The following is a 26744-nucleotide window of genomic DNA, read 5'->3' as shown; positions in this document are numbered from 1 at the left end:
GCTAAAGCTATTGCTTACCCTATCTCTATACTAATCAACAGAACCATTAGAGAAAGTACTATACCTTCACTCTGGAAAATCTCCCACATCATCCCTCTCTTCAAAGGAGGTGAATCATTTGAGTATTCTAACTACCGCCCTATAGCGCTTCTATCACCTATTGCAAAAATAATGGAGAAATGCATTCACAAACAGTTACTTAATCACCTCCTATCCAACAATCTCCTCGCAAACTGCCAACATGGCTTTCGTCCCTGCCACAGCACCACCTCAGCCTTAGTATCCTTTATCGACTCCATTAATAAAAAACGCAATAACAATCTTCTTACATCAGCATTTTTTGTAGACCTGTCAAAAGCCTTTGACATGGTGAACCACCAACTACTCTTATTTAAAATCTCTCTCACTCGATAACTTTGCCTTAAGCTGGTTTACTTCATACCTTCAAAATCGGAAACAAGCCGTGTTATGGAACAACAATTTTTCAGAACTTCTCCCCACCACTTTAGGAGTCCCCCAGGGCGCCATCTTAGGTCCTCTTTTATTTTCCATCTTTACTAATGACCTGCATCTTGCCACCCCTCTAACTACTTGTATTCAGTACGCTGATGATACCACCATCATTTGCTCTGCCGCCAACCAAACTGACCTCCACTCCATTACCCAAAAAACTTTTACCACCATAGAGCAATGGTTCTCCAATCACTATCTCCTCTTAAACCCTAAGAAAACTAAACTTCTCCTCTTTCTACCTACACACCTCTCTCCCTCTATTAACTTCACACTTTCTTCAAAAAATGGCACCCTTATCTCTCCAGACCAAACAACCAAACTTTTAGGCATAACTATTGACAACCTACTTAAATTTGACTTCCATATTAACACCATCATAAAAGCAATGAATAGAAAATTAGGTTCCCTCTACAGAATCAAATCTTACTTAACTCCTGAAGCAAGAACTACCATAGCTAGAACCCATCTTACCTCTACTCTACTATATGCTTCCCCTATATATACTAATCTTTCTAAACATAACATCAACAAGCTTACTGCAGCCTACAACAACATTGCCAGATTTGCCACTGCCTCACCATATAAAACTCACCACTGCCTGAACCTTCGTAACCTAGGGTGGCTAGAGTTACCCCACCTAATTCAATACTATCAGCTTACAATTGCCCATAAAGCCCTTTACCACCCTGAAAATACTCCAATGCTCTCTACCCTTATAAAACCCTATAACAACCTAAAAAACCTTCGCTCTTCCAAAAAACTACTGATTCAAACTCATCGATCAAAAAACACAGCAGGTGACTCTTTATTTTCCAACTCAGTTGGCAATATTTGGAATCAACTTCCTCCAGATCTAATAGCCCAAACTTCTATAACAATATTTAAAACTAAACTGAAACATTTTCTAACCAACCACTGGCTATGCTCCTGCAATAACCCCAGCTGATCTTAACCCCCTCCCATCTCCAGTATCCTTTTCACCTTCTCCCATCTCTATTTTTTAATCTATTCACTCCTACTGAGAAATTACTCTCTTATCTATAATCTATACTTGTCTCTAAACTCTTTTTCTAACTTTTAAACTATTTAACTTCTCTGTCTCACACTATGCTTATCAGTACTCTAGTAATATCTGTATCTCCCTATCACCTTTTTCTCTACATCCTCATATTGTGGTTTAAATGCCTTGTGTATTTGTACTTTAAATGCCTTACGAATTTTGTATATACTTGTGTTATCATGTAGTAGATAGCGGAGCTTTTCTCCTCGGGCCTCCACTGAAAATGGACATGCATCCAGTTGGACTAGCCGGTTAACAAATGTAAAATAAAATAAAATAAATAAATTGTACAACTGCCACCTTCCCAACATGAATTCCATACAGGCCATAGTTATGGTACAGAAGCTTTGTGAACGTTCTCTGTGAAAAACTAAGGTATGTTAAATTCATTACTGCTCCCATTACTGCTCTCTTCCTGGGCATCTACAAGACATTCCATATCATGCTATCCTACTGTATTGTTTACAAATTATGGGCTGTCTGCTTTTGTAATTAACTGTCTCTTGTTATTTTCAGGATCATACCCCATATTATGTCTCAGACCAACTTTATATCTCCCTTACAGACAGTTCCCATAGGTGTACTTCAGGGATCTGTTCTTGATCATTTAATGTCTTCCATATTTGTTGATAAAATGCTTACCTACTTCAGGGATCTGTTCTCGATCCTTTAATGTCTTCCATATTTGTTGATAAAATGCTTACCTACTGCATAACTTAAACTACTGCATTACACAGACAATCCAATCATACTGTGCTTCTCTGCATTTATAAAATAAGCCAGAATCAGCCTTCAGGCCAACTTTAAGTAAATCCAAACATGGGAAGAAATTCCTGGGTTGTTACTCTATTCAACTAGTATAAAAACTGTTCTCCTCAAAAGAAAGAATTAAGCTATTCCTATGAACATGTACTGTACTCTCCATTATTTCTCATTGTTTTGTGAATGATATACACTCAGGCTGAACCCGAAAATGGTCCATCTGGATCAGTGTTCTACCCAGTTAACAAATCCATAAATAAATAAACAAAAAGATAACATCCCCAGTGGAAAAGTTAAGTAAATAAAATGAGTATGTCTTGTCACTGATTGTGACCTAAAGTTTGACCAGCACATCAAACTGATTGCTATACAAACAAATAAAAATGTGGGACTGCTATACATAGCAAGAAAATTAATAACTTCACTGTTTATATTATTTAGATTTTCTTTACATGATTTGTCTGACTGTGGTTAGTCAAAACTCCCTTTTCACTAGGTGCCTGGGAAGAAAAGCTCCAACCTATTACCAACATTTTTAAATAAACATTCAGTAATATACTTTAACCATTACACATACATTTAATAATTCTATTACATTCATATGAAATAAAGACAACTGTTACAGTACGAAAGATACCTATGCATTAGTAGATGTTGAACAGTGAGCATTTGAACAGATGTGTTAGTGGGTTGTCAAATAGCAGGTACTTTATCATGTGATTACTGCCTAGAAATTTGAAGAACTAGAGGTGAGGAAGGAACTAGATAGGGAAGAAAATGTTAATATTGTAGTTTAGAGATGTGGTATAAAGCAGGTTCAAAGATAACTATATTATATTATTTATTTATTGTCATTTGTTTACAGGGAAAGTCTGAATGAGCAGTACCCTTTTCTGCAAAGGCACCAGGAGAAAAGCTACATTATATAGACATAATTTGCATTGTTTCCTCATTTACAGTCGGTTTCATTCATGAGCAACAGTTCCATTATTTAGACATGCTTGACACTAGTTACATCATTTACAGTTTCAATTAAAAATAACAGTTACATGGGTTTTATATGAATATTATTTTAAATAAAAGGAAGTTATATGTAGTGCAATATCACCAGTATGCATACATTGTCAGGTTTTACATAAGAATATTTGTTACTTTAAAGACTTATTCAAAATCTAGGGCATATGAAGATAAGATTTAAGAGTTACAGCAGCTCAAGGAAAGGAAGGAGTTGAGGAGGCGCACGGAAGATAATGGTGGTGAGATGAGAGGAGGGCATGCTTCTAATAATAGAACATTTAGTTTTGTGCAGCAAAGAGTTGTGGTATGAATTTATATAGCAATATTAGTACCAGTTTAACCAGGGGTGGTGCAGGTGCACAGCCATTTATCTATCAGGTGTTGCTTCAGTTGGCATTTAAAATCTTTCAGGTGGGATGGCAGTCCAGATATTAGCAATGCAGTATGAATATTGGGAGTATCTACAATTGTTAGGTTTATTTATGGAGAATAATGATTTGTCAGTGTAGCACAGAAGTCTCTTAGTAGTGAAGGGTTGAATGATGCAATGAAAAGATGGAAGATTTCAGGGTTGTGCAGTGGTTTGAAGGTTGCAATTAATTGTGAATTATTTATACGAGTCAGTTTAGTTGTTTTAGAGTTAGGCAGTAATGTGATCTATATTATTGGTTGGTTGTAAATTTGGTTACTTTATTGTAACATTGTCCTAGTTTGGCTGATGAGAGAGTAGTTGAGATTGGTTCGGATAGGAGAGGCATATAATAGGGTTTGGGGGGAGAAGAAAAGAAGTGGCTATGTTTTGTCTAGCACAGTCAGTAATGTAATGTTCTACTTTATAGAGACATCCTAGCTTTTGGTGTGCCTTCTTTATGGCTTGTTGAATGTGGAGATCAAATTTCAGGTGGTTGCCTGTAATTACACTTAGTAGTTCAGTGAAGTATACCAATTGTAAAATGGTCTTTTTTGATAACGTTATATTAAAATTCGTTTTTTGGGAAGAGAGACAGTTGTGGGTGAACAGTAGTAGTTTAGTGTTTTTTTTATTTTTGGATTCAGGAGGAGTTGTTGAGCCAAGCTTCTGTGGAAGAGAAGGATTTCTGGGTAAGTGTTTGGACTGTGAGTGGCGTCTCAGCAGCACAAGTTAGAGTGGAGTCACCAGTGTCTTGTACTATGGTTGCCTCTTTGGCTGCAGTGTTTAGTTTGTTGATAAATAAGTTAAACCGTAGTGGTGTCAGGATGGAGCCTTGTGGGACTCTGACAGGTATAGGTAGGAAAGAAGAGAAACCATTTTGCCATATCACTGCTTGTGACTTATTAGTGAGGTAACTAAGAAACCAGTTATGCAAGGAGGGTGATAGCCCATTGGAAAAGACTTTAGTTAAGAGAATTTGACGCTTGACTCTGTTGAATGCCTTGGACAGATCCAGAAATAGGACTTGGGTTAGAAGAGCTAAATTTCTCTTGTGATTTATTTTATCTGTGAGTATGTCTAGCATAAGATAAAATTAGAAGCATAGAATAGGAAGTGAGCAGAGTCATAAAACTATGTATATTGTTGGAAGATACTAGTAAAACTGTTTGGGTATTGTTGTATTACTGTACTAATGTAGTCACTGCAAGGGCACATTTACTCCCTAATGTTTTACATGTTTAGTGACTTTGTGAACCTGAAATCATCTCTCATCTCCACGTTAGAATAAAAAAAGTTAAATCAGAATTGCGTACCTCTCAAATACATCCACCACTTAATCAGTTACTGAACTGTATGCGTACTACTGCTCAAAATCCATATTCAGCAAACTGTCTTCTAGTTAGCCTCATGCTGTTTATTTATTCATGTATTTATTTGTTTTAACCTGTGGTCTCCAAATAGTGTAGTGTTTTCAAATTTTCTTTGTCAACTTATACACATAACTTTACAAAAGTCATATTCAGCTATCTGTAAAACAATAAGTCTTGCAAGTGTAACCCGGAGACTATCTCAGCTTTAAGCATCCAAACCAATATTTGACCCCATATCCTTCCTTTGGTCTGCAAAGTTTGCTTGCTTTCTATAATTTGTAATACAGCCTAAATTTTTCACTTGTGCAGTCATCAGATTCAGCATAATCTATTCATACTTATTAATTTTGCCTAATTATGAGCAGCAATCCACATTTTACATATTACAGATCCCCTGTTCCATGCTATTTCACAATGAAAGCATCTGGCATGCAATTGTTATGATTTTTAAACAACTATTCATGGTAAAAATAATATCAAAACATATTATTTCATGAAAACAATATTTTAATGATAAAGTCACATATTCTAACTATGTTGTGAGCAAGTTAATGTCTTAATTACCTGCTCCACGTTTTGTCCATTTGTTTCACATTAGGAGACGGCAGGTTGAGAGCTATGGCCCCAGCCAGTGACAGATCCGTACGGGAAAAGACTAACAGTTTGGTTTTCTTATTGTTTTCTGACTAATTATCATTACGTCTCCTTATATTTTACTTCTGCATAGTTTTTTTTTTTTTTTTTTTTTGCTGTGTTAGTGTGCAACACACTACACAGTGCATGCTCTCAAACGTATGCACCTCTACACCACTAGGTATAAACATCACACTGGCTGCATCTTTCTTTGCTGTCTCATTTATGCCCTTTTTATTTCATTTATGACTCTGACAACTGGGTACGCAATGCTTCTAAATTTATCACATGCCTCTCAATTGTCCCTGATTTTGACTCTAGTTTTAGCTCTGTTTTTTTCTAAATCCCTCCTTAACACTGGTGTCTTTGGGAGAAATGATGGCGAATTACACAATGAATTACTAAACATACAGCCTTCTTTTACTTCAGAAAATGTATATTAATTCACATTCTCTTTTCTATGTTAGTGTCTTATGTGCACAGAAGTAATGTTTTAAAAATAGCCCTAATTAAATACTTCATTTGTCCCCGATTCCTTCTGCGATATGCTTTAGCAGCATGTTGTAGCATGCCTTACACGGTATGGGTGGTGTTCCAGTTTGCCAGCAGACCTGTTATGCGTTATTCCACACCCACTTCTTAAAAAACAGCCGTACCGGGGCGGGGATCAATGTCCCAAATATCAGGGACAGTTTTTTAAAATATTACTGTAATTCACTCAAAAAGCAAAACAACGATTTTTTTTGCTTCACTGTGTATTTTCTAAATACTAAGTACGAAAGTTTAATTGGCATTATTGACTTGACTGCAATCCTCCTCCATATCGTCATCTGCGCGTTGCTCATACTTGGTGGTATCGCAGACACGGTAAGCCACTGCAGGACCTACAATACGATTTAAAACCAAAACCGGATGACATTAAAACAACTCAAGCATGAGCATTAATCAAACATAACCGCTCAAAAGACAGTCTTGGATACTATTCAACAACTTCGCACTTCCCCGATGCCCATCCTACTGGGCGGGATTCGTCACGCGCGCGTTGCCGAATCCTGAGGATCGAGCATCGCTGGATAGTCAGAACGCGCAGGCGCTTTGGGGTGAGCGCGCCATTTTGGTGGAGTTTGAATGTTATAGGAGAAGCAGTAATACTGTTGTTTGAAAGTGGTTCTTGGGTTTTGGTAGTAGCTGTATCTGCTGAGGCGAAGGTAAGATAACTGACGTAAGCTGGCATAGTGAGCCTGTGTAGACTTGACAGTTAAACATTTGTAGGGAGTGTAGGTTGCATGGTTTACCCGTGACGGCTGTAGGGCCTGACGTGCTTGGGGGAAAACTGCTTACTGGACTGCGTGTAGCTACGGCTGAGGCCCGGAAGCTTGAGCTGACTGAGTTAATTTTTGGTGCTTCCAGTGAGAAGACTTGGTATTTTGTACACATGGTCAGAAGCGCGTGCCTGTCTTGACGCGTGCTATGTTGAGCAGGCGCAGTTGTGCCCTTTTACGTTCTAGGGTAAAATTGGGTTGGGGGAACACTAAATAGTCTGGTCAGTTTTCCTACAATGAAATGTTAGGACCTGTGGACCTGTAATTGTTGGGATTAAAAGCAGTAGTGGACTGCACGATGTTTAAACGGGAACGTTTGGCATCGTGTACGATATCCTAGGATGAGTTGAATTGCTTCTTTTATTTTTACCTGTGATGTATGTTACCCCTCTTTGGCCTGGTGTTATGTATTTATTTTGAGAACACCTTAAATTCTGAGCTGCTGTTCTTTCATGCTTAATTCGTGTTACCTTGGATCCCTAACACGTCAATTGGTTCAGTTTTATTCTAGCTGCCTAGCGGTAGCCTTTGTGGAGCGTGATTGTTTGCCATATTTTTGGGGGCTGCATTTTCTTGGATGTTAGAGAGAACAAGGTGCTGCACAGAACTGCAACTGCTTGAGGATGTTTTACTTCTGTTTAGAAGCTGCTTATTTAAGTGATGTTTTTAGCTTTTGTAACAAAGTTAATTATACAGTTCTGCTTCCTCTTCATTCCCTTTTTGGTCTTGTGTACTTTTCTTGATTGGTAAAGTAAAGCTGTCGTTTTAATTTAAAGCATCTTATATGAATATTTGGACGTTCTTTTGAGAGTTGTTTTTTATTTAACAGTTTTGTTAAACGTGTAGCATTTAATTGTATTACGCAAGTCAGTGTACAGATTTGACACGTGCATTTGCAAAATAGTTGCATCATTGCACACATCTCTTGAGATACAAACAAGTTGTCTTGTCATTTTGTTCGGATTGTTACTGAAGCACCAGGTTGTCGAGGTTCTACAGTATGAAGGTCGCTGTGTTTGTACGTGTTGACCAACAAAGTGAATTGATGTAAGGGCTTTGTATAGGCTTGCCACCTTTCAAATGCCCAAAGTTGGACATTTTTTGTAGAAACGTCATATTTTGTATGGCAAAATATATCCACAGCCAGTACAAAGGACAGCACTTTACTTTTTTGTTTAAATAAAAGCTTATTCTTGTGGCGTTTTAGTTGCTTTTTTTCTGTTTCTTATAACATTTAGGTGTTTCAGATACAAAATAACTGTTTATGCACTTAAATATAGGTAATATTTTTGTCCTAAAAATCTCAGGACATTTGCCATTTTTTGCAGGACACCACTGCCCAAAGACAGGTGGTAACCCTAGTTTTGTATTAGAACGGTACCCTACCGTGATTTCTGCGCAGGTATGGGCGTGTCCTACACCTTTGACAGGACTGGGTGATGTTCTAATACAAAACTGATGTAAGGACCTTTTTCGTACACGACCTGGGTCTAAAGTCGTAATAGTAAATATATTTAAGAATATAAAGAAATAAACTGTTAAGGTGTCTTGCAAAGATTGCACATACCAAATCACAACCCAAGGGTGACGAATGTTAAACATTAAATAACACTTGCAATGTGTATATTAATGCTTACTTATGCAATGTTGAAGACTTTCAGTAGCAGAGTAATAATGTAAGTATATTTTATTGCACAACTTGGTGTAAGATGGTATAGCGTAGCTTAGTATGAAGTAAGAGTAATGAGGGCGTGTATAACTGCTGATATTGTTTCTAATAGAGTACAGGATTGGCTTATGAACTGCCACCTGCTAAAATATGGTGGACCGTTCCCATCATTTAATTTTCTTGTAAATGAATGTCTGTCCATCCACGACCCTTCCTCCTCATTTTTGCACATGAGGTCAGGGTGTCATTTCAACAGGGACTATCCTCCTGTAGACAAGGTTCACACCACTGGGTTGCCTGTCTTTCTGCGGTTGTTCTTCAGTACCACACGCACTCACACCTGTGGCCAATTTAGAGTGTGCAGTCCACTTTCTGCATGTCTTCAGTATGTGGGAGGAAACTGGAGCACCTGGAGGAAGCTCACGCAAACACATGGAGAACATGCAGTCTCTGCACTTACAGGACCCAAGCAAAAAATTAAACTGGAGAACATCTTGCTGTGCGGGTGACACCACTGTCTGCTATGCCACTTTGCCACCTGAGTACTAAAATGGATGTAATGAGTTGTCAGTTAAGTTGAGAGTTGGGTAGCGATGCTCTTTTTGTTATATTAGGTGGATGAATAAATATTCTCAATCTTTGTGTACAGAGAAAGTACAGTTAAAGGGAGGCAGTATTCCAGTTTGAGGAGCTGTACCTTTTTGACAGTGGATTACCCAACATCTTTGACTTTAGTGTTTGATACCTCATATGAGACTTGAAGTTGAGTTGATACTTATTTTTTACCTTTTGTCGACTTGATTAGTCCCACTAGGCTAGGATTCTCTTTACAGGGGAGAGCTGAGGTGGAATTTGTAGTAGAAGAAATTTGGCCGATAACATGAGCTTGTGTGTGCTGGTGAAATAAAACTTGATATCATCTGAGTAGTGATAGCAAGAGGGTTGCCCCAAGGGTCCGTAATGGTGAATTTAGGTGTTGGTAGTATACTTTGATGGTTTTATATACAAAGCAATTTCCTTGTAGCTTTAAAATCTTACTTGTTCAGCTGGTGAATCTGGGCATCTTGAGGCAATGTTACAATTGCCTCATGTACACAGACAACCCACTCCTTCTCCCACAAAACACAAATACATGTGAGAGATGCAACTATATAGCCAAACTGGAGGCTGAGCTCTCTCAACTCAGGACTGGCAAGACCAGACAGGAGGAGAAGGAAACCACGCACACCACAAACCCAGTTTCACATAGAACTATCACAACTGCAAAACAAACACATAAACACACAAAGACATACTCGGAGGCACTGATCAAAAATCTACCAAAACTACAGAGGCCTCCAAAGCAGACACCCAAGCAACTGCCACCTCAAGACATAAGGCATGCAACACACAGTTCTCAAAGTCAGTGTGCTAAATGGTCACAGCCCTTAAGGCCAAACACAATGCCAGACACACTTGTTATAGGTGACTCCATAGTCAGACCCACTGACGTCCCACTCACCAGACTGAACAAGGAAAAGATCACAGTAAGCTGCCTGTCAGGCGCTAGAATCCGCCACATAACACAAGCACTCAGGTCACTCCACAGCAAGTACAAGTATGACTCTGTCATTGCCCATGCCGGTGTGAACGACCTGAGACGTACCTCCCTGGACTACATGAAAAGAGACATAGAGGAGCTCTCAGATTATGTAGCCCAGGCCGGTATGACCCTGACCCTGAGCAGTATCCTACCCTCACCAAGAATGATGCCACAATACAGAGACAAAATGATCAGCTTTAATAATTGGCTTAATTACTGGTGTCATTCTAAGGGGATCAAATGTCTGTCTGCCTGGGATGACATGCTTGACAAGCCACACTGCTTCAAGGGCGGCTTGCACCGGTCACCCTGGGCTTCGGATATTGGCAAAGGCTCTTGCCACCCCATAGTGCCTTTTTTAGGCAAGGCTCAAATGATAAACCTACCGCCCTAGAAAACAAAAATGGAGAAAAACTAAGGGTAATACTGCTCAATGCCAGAAGTCTAAACCTCAAGATGCACCCTTGAAGCCCTCCTCAGTATGGAGAACATCGATGTCTGTGCTGTGACTGAAACCTGGTTCAAGGCTCCTGAGAGCACCCCAGCACTATCAGGTTATACCTCATATCATGCGTTCCAGCCCCAAAATCCAGACCGAACCACAAAAGGAGGGAGTATCCATATTCATAAAGGATACCCACACCTCCAGGTTAGTGGCAACGCACGAAGCATCGGAGACCATCCAGGTGCAATTAACCATAGGTAAAACTGCCCTACAGTTTGTAACATGCTACAGACCACCTTCTCAAACTCAGGAAACCCACACAGCCTTCCTGAAGACACTGGAGAGTATGAATGTCTCTCCAAACACCATCATATTGGGTGACTTCAACTACCCAAACATAGACTGGGAACATTACTCAAGCCCCAACACCCTAGCCCAAAGGTTCCTTGAGTTCATAAACTCAAATGCTATGGAACAACTAGTCACCGTTCCCACAAGAGGAGAAAATATACTAGACCTGATCATCACAAACATGGGGACAAAATGCTCCACACGGAAGTATATCCCTCATTGGTAAGATCAGACCATAAATTAATCTCACTGGAGATCCACATCCTGCCCCCACCCCAGCAAAAAGACCACAGTGAAGAACTTCTCAAAAGCAAACTTCACACTTCTTAAGACTGGAGTGGTATCCTTCAAGGCCCCCGAGCCAGTGGAAACCACAACCCACGCTGCTGAAACCCTTACAAATGCCTTCTACGAGCACCTCCAGGAACGTATGGATCAAGCAATCCCTAATAAAATCAAGACCCTTTCCACCAAAGGCAGGCCGGTCTGGTGGACTCCAGCCATAAACAAACTCTACAACAAGAGGAGAAAGCTATTACATGACAGAGCAAAATCCCTAAAAGGGAAGGCATCTCTGATCAATACTAGCTAAAAACTACGATCACTCATAAAATCATCCAAGGCCAACTTTGAGAGAAAAATCGCTAATGACACAAAAGACAATCCTAAAGCCTTCTTTAGCTATGTTAGAAACCTGGGTGGAAACTCCCAGATATGCTCAGAATTAGTCCAAAATGATAAAAAAATCACTGAACCCACAGACATTGCCAACATACTGGCAGACAGGTTCATTGCAAATTTCTCCCCTCCCTCCCCAAAAGGAGAAATATCTATCCCACCAGAGTCTAGCCTCCCAAACATCACAGAGGCCCAGGTGAGTGGTGCTCTCTCTAAAGCAAAAACACAGCATCAATGGGACGGACGGTGTCCCGGCTGTGTGCTACAGAACTATATGAGAAACTAAACCCACACATAAGGCTGCTGTTTAATCTTAGCCTTACTACAGGATACGTACCCAAAGAATGGCGTACGGCAACTGTGGTCCCACTCCACAAAGGCGGTGCTTCTACGGACCCTAGAAATTACCGCCCCATAAGCTTGACGAGCCTTGTCTGCAAAGCTATGGAGAGGATCATAATGGAACTCCTAAATAAAGATATTGGGGACCTACAGACACTGGATCCTACCCAATTTGGCTTTGTCAAGGGCAGATCCTGCCTCTTGAACTTGGTCGACTTTCGAAACGGTCACTAAGGCCATTGATGAGGGTAAGGCAGTTCACACAGCCTACCTTGACCTAGCAAAAGCGTTCGACACAGTACCCCACTCGGGCATCATAGAAAAGCTCACCAGCTTAGATGTAAACCCATATGTCACAAGATGGGTTGCAAACTGGCTGAAGGACAGAACACACAGGGTTAGAGTTGCTGGTGCCATGTCAGACTCTAAGCCGGTCACGAGCGGTGTCCCACAGGGCTCAGTCCTGGGCCCCCTCTTGTTCGGCATTTATTTTTCTGAAGTGCAGGCAAACATAGGGGAATTGTGGCTGACAAAATTTGCAGATGACTGCAAACTGGGCACCATAATTGACACTCCATCAGACACAGACATCCTCCAGACAGGTCACATAGAAATGGATAACTGGTGCCAGAGCCATGACCTTAAGCTAAATGCCAAAAAATGTATAGTCATACCCTTTGGGAAAAACAAGGTAACCCCTAATGACCACATAGGTGGTAATCCATTAAACACGGAAGAAGTTATCAGGGACCTGGGGACCCAAGTTGACAGTAACTTCTCTTTTGACACTCACATTGCCAAAGTGGTTAGGAAGACCTTCTACATTGCCCACCTGATCATGAAGGGATTCACATACAGATCAGGAGTGGTCATTGTACCCCTGTACTCTTTACTTATCAGACCAATGATTGAGTACAACGCCCCATTCGGAATGTACCTTACCCGACACCTGCAGCAGTTGGAAAGACCCCAAAAGTTCCTCACCAAAAGGACAAAGGGGCTCAAACATATGTCATACGCTGCCCGACTGAAGAAACTCCAGCTCTATTCAGTCGCATACCGTCTGCTCAGAGGTGATCTGTGCCTGACATACAAGGCCATGTCCAACCCGGAATTAATGGACATGCTCCACCTCAAAAAATCCAAATCCACCAGAGCCATGAGAGCAAGAGACTTAAACCTCAACACGGATATAAATAGGACGTGCTGGAGGGACAGATTCATCACCCAGAGACTCCCTACACTATGGAACAGAATCCCAGTCCATGTGAGGCAGAGCCCCTCACTGACTCTGTTCAAGAGAAATCTTGACGAGTGGATGGGAGATCGTAGGTTTACCCCGGGAATCATCTCTGTATCACTGCTGGACAGAGGCACAGCAAACTAATGGGTATAGTATTCTCATCCTAAGGGGTGGTGAAAGCCACACACACTCTGGCTAGGCTTATAAATGCCCTAGGGCAGATAGCCTAGTATGAACCTATGAAGTTCAGTGCTCAGAACGAGGAACCTGGTCATAGCCATTTCATCTGCATACATTATACACTTCATCTGGTGGAGGCTTATTACTATAATATACAGCGAGTGTAGTAGTGGGTGCACGATATAGCCCTGTGGGACTTGTAACAACAAAAAACATCTGCATTAAATTATCAGGTATGATACGGATGGTTGTACATTTTATATAAATGAAAACAAAACCATATTGTGGGACCCCTCTTGTTGTTATGCTTCCAGTTTGGTGTATGATCCAGTTGCTCAGAAATTTCTGTTTTCCAAGTTCTCAAGTCATTTTACCACTTCCGTGAAGAAGCATATATTTGGTATTTTTTTTTTCAAAAGCCCTCATGGTCTAAAAGAATGGTTTAATGTAATTTTATCTTCAGTGTTAATGTGGTTTCAGTGACTGTACAACTTCTGTTAGCGTTAGGACAGATGGAAACTGTGTTGCCTTATCTGTGAGGATCTAATAATTTGGTAAGTACTCTGGGGAGGGGGTTTACTTAGAATATGGCTAGGCTAATTAAAAAGAAATGGAATGTAAAGTGTGAAACTTGGGGGGGGGGGGGGGGTTGTAGCCTGTATCCATGTTTCTAAGGAATTTCACCTTTTGGTTGGATTTGAAAAGGAATTGGTCCAATTTTGTGAATTGGAAGCAGTAATTGGAAAGAAGGGTTACAAAAGCGAGGTTGGTGGGTAGTGTGGGACTACAGGTATTCTGACTGAGAAATCGTATTCTTTTGAAGAGTAGTACAACTGTCTGCATTTGGGAGTAGTACAACTGTCTGCATTTGGGAGTAGTACAACTGTCTGCATTTGGGAGTAATTTGGAAGTGCTAAGCTGCCTTCAAATAATAGTTTAATAGGTAGTTTTGTACTTGACTGAAGCATTCAGTTTTGGCACTATTTGACTTTCAACGTAGCCACTTTATTTTAGTCTATGTACAGCGTAGCTCCTTTTTCTGCATAGACTTGTTCTGTCTTTTACTAGTAGCTTAATATCTGAGGTAAGCCAAGGGGAGAGAGTCTGCCTTGAAGCCTTATTCTTTAGATAGGCAATAGTTTTTCCCTGAATGGGATAGTTCAGAAGGCTGTTTATGGGGTTGCTGCATTGATTAAAAAAGAGAATCCAGTTCATTTGTTGTAACTTTACAGAGTGTATGCATTGAAATATGGGATTACTCTAGCTGTCAAAATCATCTGAGTAGGTTTACAACATTTAAATGGTCAGAGGCAGAGGTTTTAATGCTTAAATTTTTTACTGGAAGTGGCTATAACCATTACACCAAATAAATATAGATGTTTTTAGAGTTGGTCTGTGACATCAGTAGGACTTGTTGGCAGGACAGATGTGTCCTGGAGACCCTCCCCTTTTGTGGAATAGACTCTCTGTCCATGTCAAGCGGAGTGCCTCATTATCCCTTTTCAAGTGCAACCTGGATAACTGGATGGGAAACTAAATACACCCCTGGGATTCCACCTGTGTCCCTGCTAGACAGGGGCTTTGGGTGCTGATTTGTCTAAACACGGGGCAAACTCTTGGTTAGGCTTACAAGGGCCTCGGGGCCAATAGCCTAGTAACTTCCTAGGATACCATCTCAGATTGTGGTAGTTGATGCACAATTGGAGTCTAGGTGGGTTTTTCCAATCTAAGTTTAGATAAACTATCATAAATAGAATGGTGTGACCCATTTTGATTCAAATAATCCATTTTCCACCTCCCACTCCCAACACTGTTCAATCTCGGCCTTCATACAGGGTTTGTACATAGCAAATGGAGAACAGCTGTAGTCCTCTTCCTACATAAAGGAAGGCCCTCCACAGACCCATAAGTCTGATTCTTTATATGCAAAGCCTTGGAAAGATTCACAAAATACAGAGAACCACCAACCGGTGGATCTGTCTCAATTTGGATTGGTTAAGGGCAGGTCATGCTTTCTCAACCTGGTGGACTTTTTTGAAAATGTCACCAAATCAATAGATGAAGGCAAAACAGTACACACGGCATAAAAAATGTTATTAAATGTCCCATCCCTCCAGAATCTACTCCAACCCTATCACACCACCAGACCACTAAGATCCAGCAACAAAAATCACTTGCAGATCACTAAAGCCAATAACTCTGCTGGTGAAGCACTATTCTCTTGCGCCATAGCCAAATTATGGAACTCGCTCCCACCCACAATTACCTCCGTACCATCATGCACCCACTTCAAAACTTTACTAAAAGCGTACCTAAAAACATGCTGGCTATGCCCTTGCAACTGCCACTCTAATATCATCCAACCACTACCTTTCTTTCCATTCCACTAACTACCTTGATTATAGCAAGCTCAGATGCTCATAAGCCTAGTACTTATACAGCAGGAACTTCTCATTGTAATATCTGTTTTAATGTCTGTTATGTACTTTACAGATAAAGATTCTAGTTGTCTACTGATGTAATATGTTCATCTGTAAATATGTTGTAAGTAATTGCTATGTTAAATTGTTAATCGCTATGTAATCTAATGTAACTACTGTTTGTTTATTTTACTATGGAGCTTTTCTCCCTGGGCCTCTGCTGAAAATGGACCTACGTCCAGTCGGACACTCCCGGTCAACAAATTTAAAAAAACAACCTGGCCAAAGCTTTTGGCACAGTTCCTCACTCGGACGTAGTAGAAAAGCTAAATAAACTGAGAATAAGCCCGTGGTTTGCCAACTGCCTCTTAGGATGCAGGGAAAAAAAAGGTAATTTACCTCCACAGAGAGCTGTCGGCAGTGGAGTTCCTCAGTGTTCTGTGCTGGGACCTCCCCCGTTTGGTATTTAACAACTGGAGCACTCACAGATATCTTAATGAAAGGGTAAAAGACTAAACAGTATGTCCTATGTAGACCAACTCAGAGCCCTCTCACTGCACTCTGTTTTGCAGGTTGAGGTGACATGTTTCTTACTTTCAAGGCATCCTCCAAGTCAGTACTGATGGGATTTACTGCACATCAGGAAGTCAGATGGCATTAGAAATACTGCACATCAGGAAGTCAGATGGCATTAGAAGTACTGTCTGGGGATCTTAACCTGTTCTGCAGTATCAACAGAATTGGTTGGAGAGACCAGTTGTATACTGGTCTTTTTGGACGACTGCTCTGGAACAGACTCCAGCCGCATAAAATAAAGGCCATCCTTGTTAATACCCAAGCACAACTTAGACCTATGGATGCGAAAGGGAAATTTTACCCCAGAACTGTCCCTTGTGCTACTAATGGACAGACTGGTCCTAAACTATGTATCCCTGTAAAGGAAAAACTTCAAAGATCAATACAAGTTCGGTTCAAGCAAGGCACCCTTTATTACTTGCAGCAAGGAGACAAAGCATGTAGGTACAGGATTTGTCTGACCAACTGGTGGTCAGTATATTCTTATACAATTCTCTTCATGTCGCACAGAAAATGTTACTAGTCTACTTCTGACGTAATTGGGCACAGGTTTCTGTATGTTACACAAAAAATGTTACCAGGCTTATTGCTGACATGATCAGATTATTGCTGTTTTGCAAAAACGTTTGAGAAAAGCAACCTGGCCTTGGGCTTATTTTAGCCCACCTTGTCTTTTCAATTCTCCATTGTACAGTTCTAATATATGCGATACATTTTGTCTAGATTCAGGGTACATTTCTAGCCTTGGTACAAGTAGTGCTGACCTATGGTTTAAGCTTTCAAACATCTATTGTTTTCTTTATCAAGACTTCTAGGAGTTGCACATTTTCTCATGGCATAAGCAGAAATAGAATGTCTCTTATTAGGTTTCCGGTAGTTGCATATATTTTCATTACATAAGCAGAATAAAGTGTATTTTTTTTATTAAGTTTCATAAAGCTGTGCAGATTCATGCAGTATGAACTGAATAAATGTATTAACCCTTTTAAGCCTTTTAATGTACTAAGCATGCAAATTGCTATTATACATTTTCCTAACACCCCCCCCCTTTTAATACTTTTATTCTACTTTCAAAACGAGCATAAACAGTGTTTTTTTTTTTTCCTTGACCTCTCCCCACTCAGGATTTGCAGTTAAGAGAGTCATTCATTTTAAGCCCGTGAAAGCATTTTCAGTGTTTTAGTAACTCTTAGAGTTCAGCATCTTGGTACGAGGTTTCCAAAACTGAAATGTCTACAAAATTTTTGATTAGTCCTTTTATGCAGGGGATGCAGCAGCACCCACACACCATCAGTAGAGCAATCCCTACACAGAAGGCAATCGGAATGTTCATCAGGATACTGCCCCACCCCCAAACAATTTCTGGAAAAAGTCCGTCAATGGATTTGGTCCTGGTTTGGTCATGGCCGACACCTGCTGGATTACCTCAAGATGGTTGTTTGTCGTGTTTGTGGTCAGGAATATACGAACAGCACTCCTCCTGGATTAAAGTGCACATACCTCCTCTCACCACTAGGGTGAAGTCAAGAGCCATGCGGTTTTGAAGTACCACTGTTCTCATGGCGGTCATTTCATCTGTTACCAATTCTAGGGCGGAAAAGGTTGCATTTCTCATTATTTCGAGAAGCTTAGGCAATTTTCTCCGTTCCCAGATTGATTTTGTTGCTCCATATGCTGGTAGTACGCCTGCCCACGATACAACAGTATCACTCGGATCCATGTTGTGACAGTCCTTTGCTGTTCTCTGGACCTAAGTTTTGATGGTTTTTCCAGGCTGCATTGATTTGTCCCACTGGATTGACAGGCTTCTTGATTTCTCGGACATTCTGAATCTTCCCTTGAGGTAAAACTGCAGTGTGTCGTATGGCCGGAACCAGGTATCCCAAAAAACAACTGCCGGACCAATTCTCAGGTAGCCATTTATATGCTTTTCTTCCACATATAAACTAAGTCTTCTACTTTAGTAGTAACTTTACTATACCCTTGCTCTGCGTGAAATGTTTTTTTATCAATTATAGACAGTTGTTTATAGAGATCAGCATTATGTTTTACTTCAGTTGTCCTATGCATCAGTTCAACAAATGAATCCTAGCTCTTGTTGCAGTAAAATATGTTATCGGATTTAGTATAGCATCTATAGGGAACAGTTGCATTGCAATAGCTCCAACCCACCTTGACTGTATCATTCTTATAAAAACACACACTACCTTTCTGTCAAATAGACAAGTGCAATGCTACCTTATCTTTTGATGTGACATCTGATGTATCATGAATTAAGTTTTCCCAGGTCTTGTTGGCCCATAGGGGAACTGCAGTCAACAGTAGCCCCCCATATGCTGTTGGTAAAGCTGTGCAATTCCAGCAATTCCAAACATTGAAGGTTTCAGCATACACATATTTGATTGCCTGGTAAGTATTAAAGTTCGGGTGCCACTCTGCACGCTTATTCAGTTCAACTTGCATGGCTGAGAAAAGAAATGGCCACAATAAAAAGATTGTCACCAGTACAGTCAACAGGATGGTCATGTAATATTTTTGTAGAAATGGTTGTTCTGTATTTCCGTTTTCTCCGGTTCTTCCAAGTAGGTGTATTTGGATCTTACTGGATTCTGTCATTTTATTTTGGACACGTGATCTTACTCTCTGCCCTAATAGGACCTTCAGCACCGATGGTTTCTTCACTGGGTTTGAGACTGATTAGTCCTATTGATCTGCCCCCCCCCCTTGTAGCCAGACTTTGTGCTTGGGGTCCAATGGAGAGGTAAGATCTTTGTCCAATACAAAGTTCTTTACTAGCTTGCAGTACGTCATGTGTATCCACTAAGCTCTTTCTGCTATTTTGACTGTGGTAGGTGTCGAAAGAAGCACCTGGTAGGGACCTTCCCACCTTGGCGATGCCCTGTTCTTTCGCTTCACGATTTTAATCCATACCCAGTCTCCTGGCGTCATTGCCACTTCCGATGTTTCTGTTTTTTATCTGAAACAGAGTTTGACTGCAACAGATGTTTAGAACTCAACTTTTTCATATATTCAGCTACTGTAAAATCAGCTTCCTGGTCTGATGACATGAGAAGTTTCCACTGGGGTGTGTATAATCTCTTCCAAACAGTTTTTCAAAAGGAGTCTATCCTTTTGCTGTAGGGACAGTTCTCATACTCAGCAGTGCCAGGGGTAAACAATACAACCATGTTTTTCCTGTCTCTGCTATTAATTTTCTCAATTTGCTTTTTAGTATACCATTATGCCTTTCAGCTAGCCCTGCAGACTGTGGGTGGTATGCACAATGATTTTTTTTTTAAAGAAATACCAAAATGCTTACTTATCTGCTGTATGGTTTGCTTTACAAAATGTGTACCATTGTCACTGTAGATTCTTTCCAGAATGCAAAACCTAGGAATAATTTCCTTGACTAGCACTTTTGCCACTGTAGCTGCATCCGGAATTTTGGTTGGAAAGGCTTCCACCCACCTGGAAAACATATCTATAATGACAAGACAATACTTTTTTTTCTTTTTTTATTTTCACATTTGTTCAGTTCTATAAATTACATACAGATAGTGTGAAACTGATATGGCGGTGTGGGGAAACTCCCTTGCTTGGGCTTTATCGTCCCCTGCTCATGATGTTTGTTACAAATCTGACACGTCAAACAAAATATTTTACAGTAGTTTGTAAATCCGTACATTGTGAACACTTGGTTCACCAGCTGTACCATCCCCCCTGTTGAGCCATGGCACTGCCCATGGCTCAACAATACTGCATAGCAAAACAAATTAGAGGGTAGTATCGGTTTTCCTTCTCTAGAGATGTACAGCCCCTTTTCGAGGATCGCTCCTCGTTTTATCCATTGTTGTTTTTCAGCTTGCGTAGTGTGTCTGCATTGTTTTTAACATGTCTATCTAAAGTTTCAGATGGTTGCAATTCCTTATCTAAAAGAAATACTTCTTGTGGCTGCTTGTTTTGCAGCTGTATCAGCTCTCGCATTACCTTTTGAAATCCTATCCTGTTGCTTGGTGTGAGCTGTACATTTGCAAATGGCCACTTTCTGAGGTAACTGTGCATGATTTATAGGTTTACCAGTAGATGTTATCATTCCCCGGTTTTTACACTGTTGTGCAAACACATGTACGGTGGAAAAAGCATACTGGCTGTCAGTAAAAATGTTTACACATTTACCCTTTGCTAAGGTACATGCCTGTGTCAGGGCAATCAATTCTGCTGCCTGTGCAGATAAATTGTGTGGTAAAGATTTTACTTTTACAATCTCTGTATCCGAGACTACTGCATATCCTACTAGGCTTTTTCCCCGCAGGACTCCTTTTGCATGGGCCATCTAGGGTCTTTTGCTCAATTACCCGCAGGCAGCGGTGGGGTGTACCATCTGCAGGGGTTTGGAGCAGTGAAGAAGGGTTCAAAGTTGTACATCGGTCAATTGTCATATGACTTTGGCACAACAGTATAGTCATGCAGGAAAGGTGCCTAGCAGGGGAGAGAGATGCCACTTTTTTTCTTGCAGTAAAATGATCGCGACTGCATGGGGCATTCTCAAAGTGAAAGGGTGGAACAAGAATACTGAGGCTGAAGCCTGTACTGCCATTGCAGCTGCAACTACTGCTTGTACACAGTGGGGTAAGGATCGTGTCACTGGGTCTAGTTGTGATGAATAGTAAGCAATGGGGTGTTGCTTATCCCCATGCTGCTGTGTTAATACTGATGTCATGTAACCCTGCTTACAATCTACAGTCTGGGAAAAACGTTTGATAGTTTGGCAATCCCAGAACTAGTGAGGACGCTATTAACTGCTTTAGTTTACAAAAAGCAGACTCTGCCTCTGGTGTCCATTTGTAACAAATCCTGCGCTGCCACAGGCGTCTTATATACCATGTCAGTTAAGGGTGCAGATTCCAAAGCCTAGTTTGGAATCAAGCTTCGGCAAAAATTAGTTGTACCAGGAAGGACTACATGTCCTTCTTGGTAGTGGGTTTTGGTGCTTCTGTCCTCATCTAACGTTCTACCTTCCTTGGATATTACATATCCTAGGTATTTAACCTGGTTTTTCCAGAGCTGCATTTTCTTTGTTTACCTTATGTCCCTCAGCAGCTAAAATTCATAGAAGTGCTATGGTATATTCCTTACAATCCTGCTGGGTGGGGGCTGCCAGCAGAATGTCATCAACATAAAGTAAAACCTGGCTACCTCTAGGTGGGTTGAATCCCAAGTTGCTTGCCATTTCTTGTGAGAATATCGTTGCACTCTTTATTTTGCGTCTTCCGTTAATGGCGGGTTCTGCGGTGTTTTTGTGCAATTTTTACCCATTTTATTTTACCTTTGATTGTTACGTAACTTCTCTTAATTTTAACGTGTACCATGGATTTTGTTAGTCTCTTCACAATGGCAGTCTACTTTATTTGGTTTCTCCTGATGTATGATGAGACAGTACTTTTCTTTTTTTTTCCATCCTTGACTGTAAGAAAAATACAATCTGGCAAAAAACAAAACATCTAGTCCCTGATCTAAAACAGAAAACAGTAGATTCACCTTACACGTGATTGATCACTGATTCGCGGAGACCCGTCCTTCAGTCACAGATCAGAAAGTGGCTGGCCTCTTTTGACAATTCAGTCGGAGGACTTTCCATACAAGAACCACCGATTTTGGTTTCTTCCCTGTACGGTTTCAGCTACCTGGCCGTCTGATCTGAGGTGGAGAGGGTTCCGGTCCGAAGGACCAATCTGTAAAGATCAATAAGCTTGGGTTCAAAGTTAGCACACCCTTTACTACTTGCAGCAAGGAGACAAAGCATGTAGTAGCAGGATTTTTGTCTGACCAACTGGTGGTCAGTATATTATTTTATATAATTTTCTCTTCATGCAATGTTACTTACTTACTTACTGACTGCTAATTGGACACAGCACAGCTTTCTGTACACAGAAAAGAAAATGTTGCCAGGCTTCTTGCTGACATGATCAGATTATTTTGCAAAAAAAAAAAGAAAAAAAAAAACAATCCCCTGGGCTTATTTAGCCCACCTTGTTTTTTCAATTCTCCATTGTACAGTTCTGATATATGCGATACATTTTGTCTAGATTGAAAGTACATTTCTAGCTTTGGTACAAGTAGTGCTGACTATGGTTTTAAGCTTTCAAACATCGATTGTTCTCTTTATTAAGACTTCTAGCAGTTGCACATTTTCTCATGGCATAAGCAGAAATAGAATGTCTCTTTTATTAGGTTTCCGGTAGCTGCATATATTTTCATTACATAAGCAGAATAAAGTGTCTTAAGTTTCTAATAGCTGTGCAGTTTCATGCAGTATGAACAGAATAAATGTATTAAGCCTTTTAATGTACTAAGCATGCACATTGCTATTATGCATTTTCCTAACAATCCCATACATGGGTCCTCAGAAATTGTCTATTATGATCTCAGCTATTCAGAAGTTTTACCAGTGTAAATCCATCTCAGTTCTATGTTTAAGGGCAATGTTTTCCTATAGTTAAAACAGGAATTTAATGTGCTTTACTGTTCTTACAATAAACACCTTGGTGCTTTCATCTTCAAAAGTTCAGGGACTTCATCAGAGTGATTAGCATAGGCACCATTCCCATATTTATAGCCTTTGCAGGCGCTTTCATTTAAAGTAACTAAGCTGTGATACTTAAAGAAACCATAAGCCATTAAAATGGACTGCATTTAAAAACAACTAACACAATTAAAATTGCTAAGTTCGTTAGACCCCATTCTGTGTGTGTACGTATGTGTCTGTGTGTAGTTTTATGTATAGATCTATACACACACACCTCAAGTTCTTTAGTTATGCACGGTAAATCCCACTAAAACTGACTGTATTACATTTTAGCCCTTTTTACAGTAAGTGCTTCTAGATCCAAAAAGTGGTCTAGGTAAAACATTTGGCAAATACTAATATTGGTTAAAAGCCTTAAGTTTAAGAAAGCAAAAAAGGGATATTGCTTCTTTCAAACTATCAAGTTCAGTGGCATTGGTTCTAATTTGTCACTCAGATTCTTTACTTGAAGTTTGATTATTTTTCTTCCATGTCCCTTAGCCCCTCTCTGTTTATACTGGCACATTGCTGCAGGGCACATTCATGCTATAAAGTTTTGTTACAGAAGCAATGCCGCAGTGATTTTTTTTAACATAATTGTCAACTCCATCCCAAGAGATAAGTTAGGTGTACATGTTTGTCCTTTGAAAACTCTGCAAGTCTGAGCCATGGCTGACTTTCAGTGGAGGCCTCACGGACAAAAGCTCCACAATAGATAAAAAAAAAAACATTTTTAAGCAGTTAACTAATTTCGTGTACAAGGGAAGAGGAGCCCTGCAAATTAAATATTTTACAATGCTGGTGGAAGGCTTCATCCTAAAACACTAACATATCTGATAAGTAAATTGTATACAAGGTGAGAAAATCCCACAGCAGATAAACAGATTGAGATCTATTTTCAGCATATTACTGGTATAAACTTGTAATTAAGCCTGTAATATAAACTGCAAGTAGCAATCCACTTTGCAGAAGTGGATGACCTACGTCGAGTAACCTAATACTTAGTTTTCAAAATTTTCATTATTTTTAATAATACATGGAGGTGAGAAATTAGTATTTTACTGCCACAATAGACTGGTAATGAGCAGGAATGAAAATTTGACTGGGGGGGGGGTATTAGGGAGATGGGAATGTTATGGAAGGGAAATTAAAGAAGAAAATGAAGTGTTGGCTGGAGAGGTAGAAGAGCATACACTTAATAGTGTGGTATCATTAAAGTGAGGAGATTGTGATGTATGTCTGTTACAACCTGGTAAGATATATGAAGGTGTTAATTGAGAGAGGCATAGTGAGTCAGTGGTCATGAATATATTTTTGAAGGGGGGGTTTAGGCACAGATCCAGGTGTAAGATCTTTTTTTAGATTGTTTTTGAAATTGGAAAGGTTGTAAGTATGTTTAAGTGGACTACATAGCTAAGTTGCCAACTGACCAATATGGTTTGTAGGTAGTATGGGGTTTTGTTTCTAGATCAGTTATCTAGAAGGGGTGTACATGTGTAGTAAGTTTTGTAGTGCTTTGCTTTATGGTTTGTATACATTTGTGGACTAGGAGTAGAGGGAGTTGCTTAGGTAGGTCAAACCAATACTGCTGTTTTTGGGCTAAGCAGTCACGAGTTCTGTTTGAGTTGGTAGCAAATTCTACTCTCTTGTAGCGGTGGTTTAGTTTATTTTGGATGAAAGCTTTAAGGCTAAGCTGTACAGTGGATCCGTAAAGTGGGGAGTAGGACTGTAGAGGCTGGTACTTTTCTGGATAAGTTCTATAGTGTGTCCCACATGCAATGAGTCACTAAAATTAGGAAGTCAAACTTGTTTACTTGCCTGGAAGCTTTGTATAGGGTGACTTTATGGGCTATTATGAAAGACTTAATTGAGCAATTTTTTTGTGGGGTGTGCAAGGGTTTTTGAGGGCAACAGTGGTTGTGTTTTTGAGTAGAAGCTGGAAGTTGAGACAGTGTTCAGTTGATTTTAAAATGATTCTTGAATGATGTGTTGAAGTAGGTTGCTGGCAGAACAGATTAATTTGGAGTTGGCTTATTGTATGATGGATGCTTGACATTTGATTTGTTGGTAAATATATCTAATAACAGTGGTCCTCGTATGGAACGTTGAGAGAAAGTAGTGTTAACAAAAAAAAAAATTTTTTTACTATAACTGTAGATGTCCCCTTCACTTTTGCAGTAATCTTGAAAGAAAGAGTAAAAAGCTCAAACAGAATGGGAGGTGGAAGGCTGAGAAGCCCTCCACAAACCATGCAAAATGCTTTCAGCAAAACCTGCTCTGGCTCTAGAAACCATATCCAACTGATAATGCTTAAAGGTATGCACTGAAGATGAAGTAGGAACTTCAAGGATGGAATTGGTGTCCAACGCCTTGAAGGCAACAGCCCTAGTAGAATGAGCTCTGACAGAAGCAGATGGAGAACTTCCATGAAAGGAATAACAAAGAAATTGCCTTGGATATCCAGGAGGAGATGGTTTGCTTAGAAACAGTCAAACCCAAATACCTGGGATGAAAGGAAACAAAAGCTGATGGGACTTGCGAATAGTTCTAGTTTTATCCAAATAGTACCTAAACTGTCTCTGCATATCCAAGGTATACAGGAACCTCTCAGTAGTAGCAGACTGAGGAAAGGGGGAGAAGGGAGTTGTACTGACACTTTTGTTTTTACTGTATTAAGGAAGAATTGGGTTGTGTAGGTTGGCAGAGTGCTCCATATTTTAGGAATGACTGAGAAGAGCGATTCCCCAAATGTGTTTGTGTTACTACTAGAAGGGATTTATTGCTGGAGTAAGGATGAAGCAGATTCTGCTGTGCAAGGTTTTTCTGGTTGATTCAGAATTTTATGGGCTAGAGTAAGTTGATAGAGCAAGAGCTGGGGTAGCTTTAACCAGTTAAGTTGCTTTAGGACTGTACAGTGGTGTGACCTATAAAGAGAGTCTGAGTCGAACCTTGCTATTTTGTTGTAGCAGGAATGTAGTTCAGGTAAATTTTAGTCTAAGGTTTGGTAAGAATAGGCGAACCATAGAGAAGTGTAGAGATCAGATGAGTGGGTGAAATGGTGGACTTGGACAATTTCTTACAAAACACAGCATTTCTGTATAGGGCGCCTATTTTTTTATGCACTTATATGGTCTGGGAGATATGAATAACAAATCTGATATTCTCATTGTCCGTCTCAACTCCAAGGAGTTTGAGTGACAGGAGATAGTAGTTTTATTTCTAGGAATGTTAACTGAGGGACCTGATTTATCAAATCTTGTAGATTTGAAGAGCAGAAGACAGTTTTATTGGGATTCAGAATTGGTTGCAATTCAAATGGGCCATACTTCAACAGAGCAGAAGGAATCTTGTGTTAGTGAGTGGCGTTCATGTACGGAAGAAGCTGCACATTAGTGTAGTATCGTCTGCGTATTGTATGACAGAAGCATGAAGAGTAAAAGTGTGAAGGTTGAGTAGAGAGTGAGAAGTAGAGGTCAAAAGATGGACCTTTGGGTTACACCTAGAGTAACCAGAAGAGGGAAGAGTGTTTGTTGCCAAGGAACTGCCTGCTGGCATGATAAATAAGTAACTTTGGAACCAGGCAATAGGGGATTGATTAAGACTC

At 40.1% G+C, this 26744-nt stretch overlaps 1 protein-coding gene across 1 annotated transcript in view; it reads left to right on the top strand.

Annotated features, from left to right (window-relative positions):
* Window positions 1-6873: 6873 nt before the first annotated feature.
* Window positions 6874-26744, top strand: part of CSE1L (chromosome segregation 1 like) — a 1337268-nt gene continuing 1317397 nt past the window's right edge. Inside the window, exon 1 of the mRNA XM_044088970.1 lies at window positions 6874-6975. The gene's annotated coding sequence lies outside the window, so the exon portion shown is untranslated. The remainder of the gene's footprint in view (window positions 6976-26744) is intronic.

This window comes from Protopterus annectens, chromosome 12.part0 (assembly GCF_019279795.1).
Source record: "Protopterus annectens isolate FY-2018-M chromosome 12.part0, PAN1.0, whole genome shotgun sequence".
Classification (NCBI taxonomy): Eukaryota; Metazoa; Chordata; order Ceratodontiformes; family Protopteridae; genus Protopterus; species Protopterus annectens.
The sequence above is the reverse complement of the archived record's forward strand: the minus strand, read 5'-3'. Positions and strand labels throughout refer to the sequence as shown.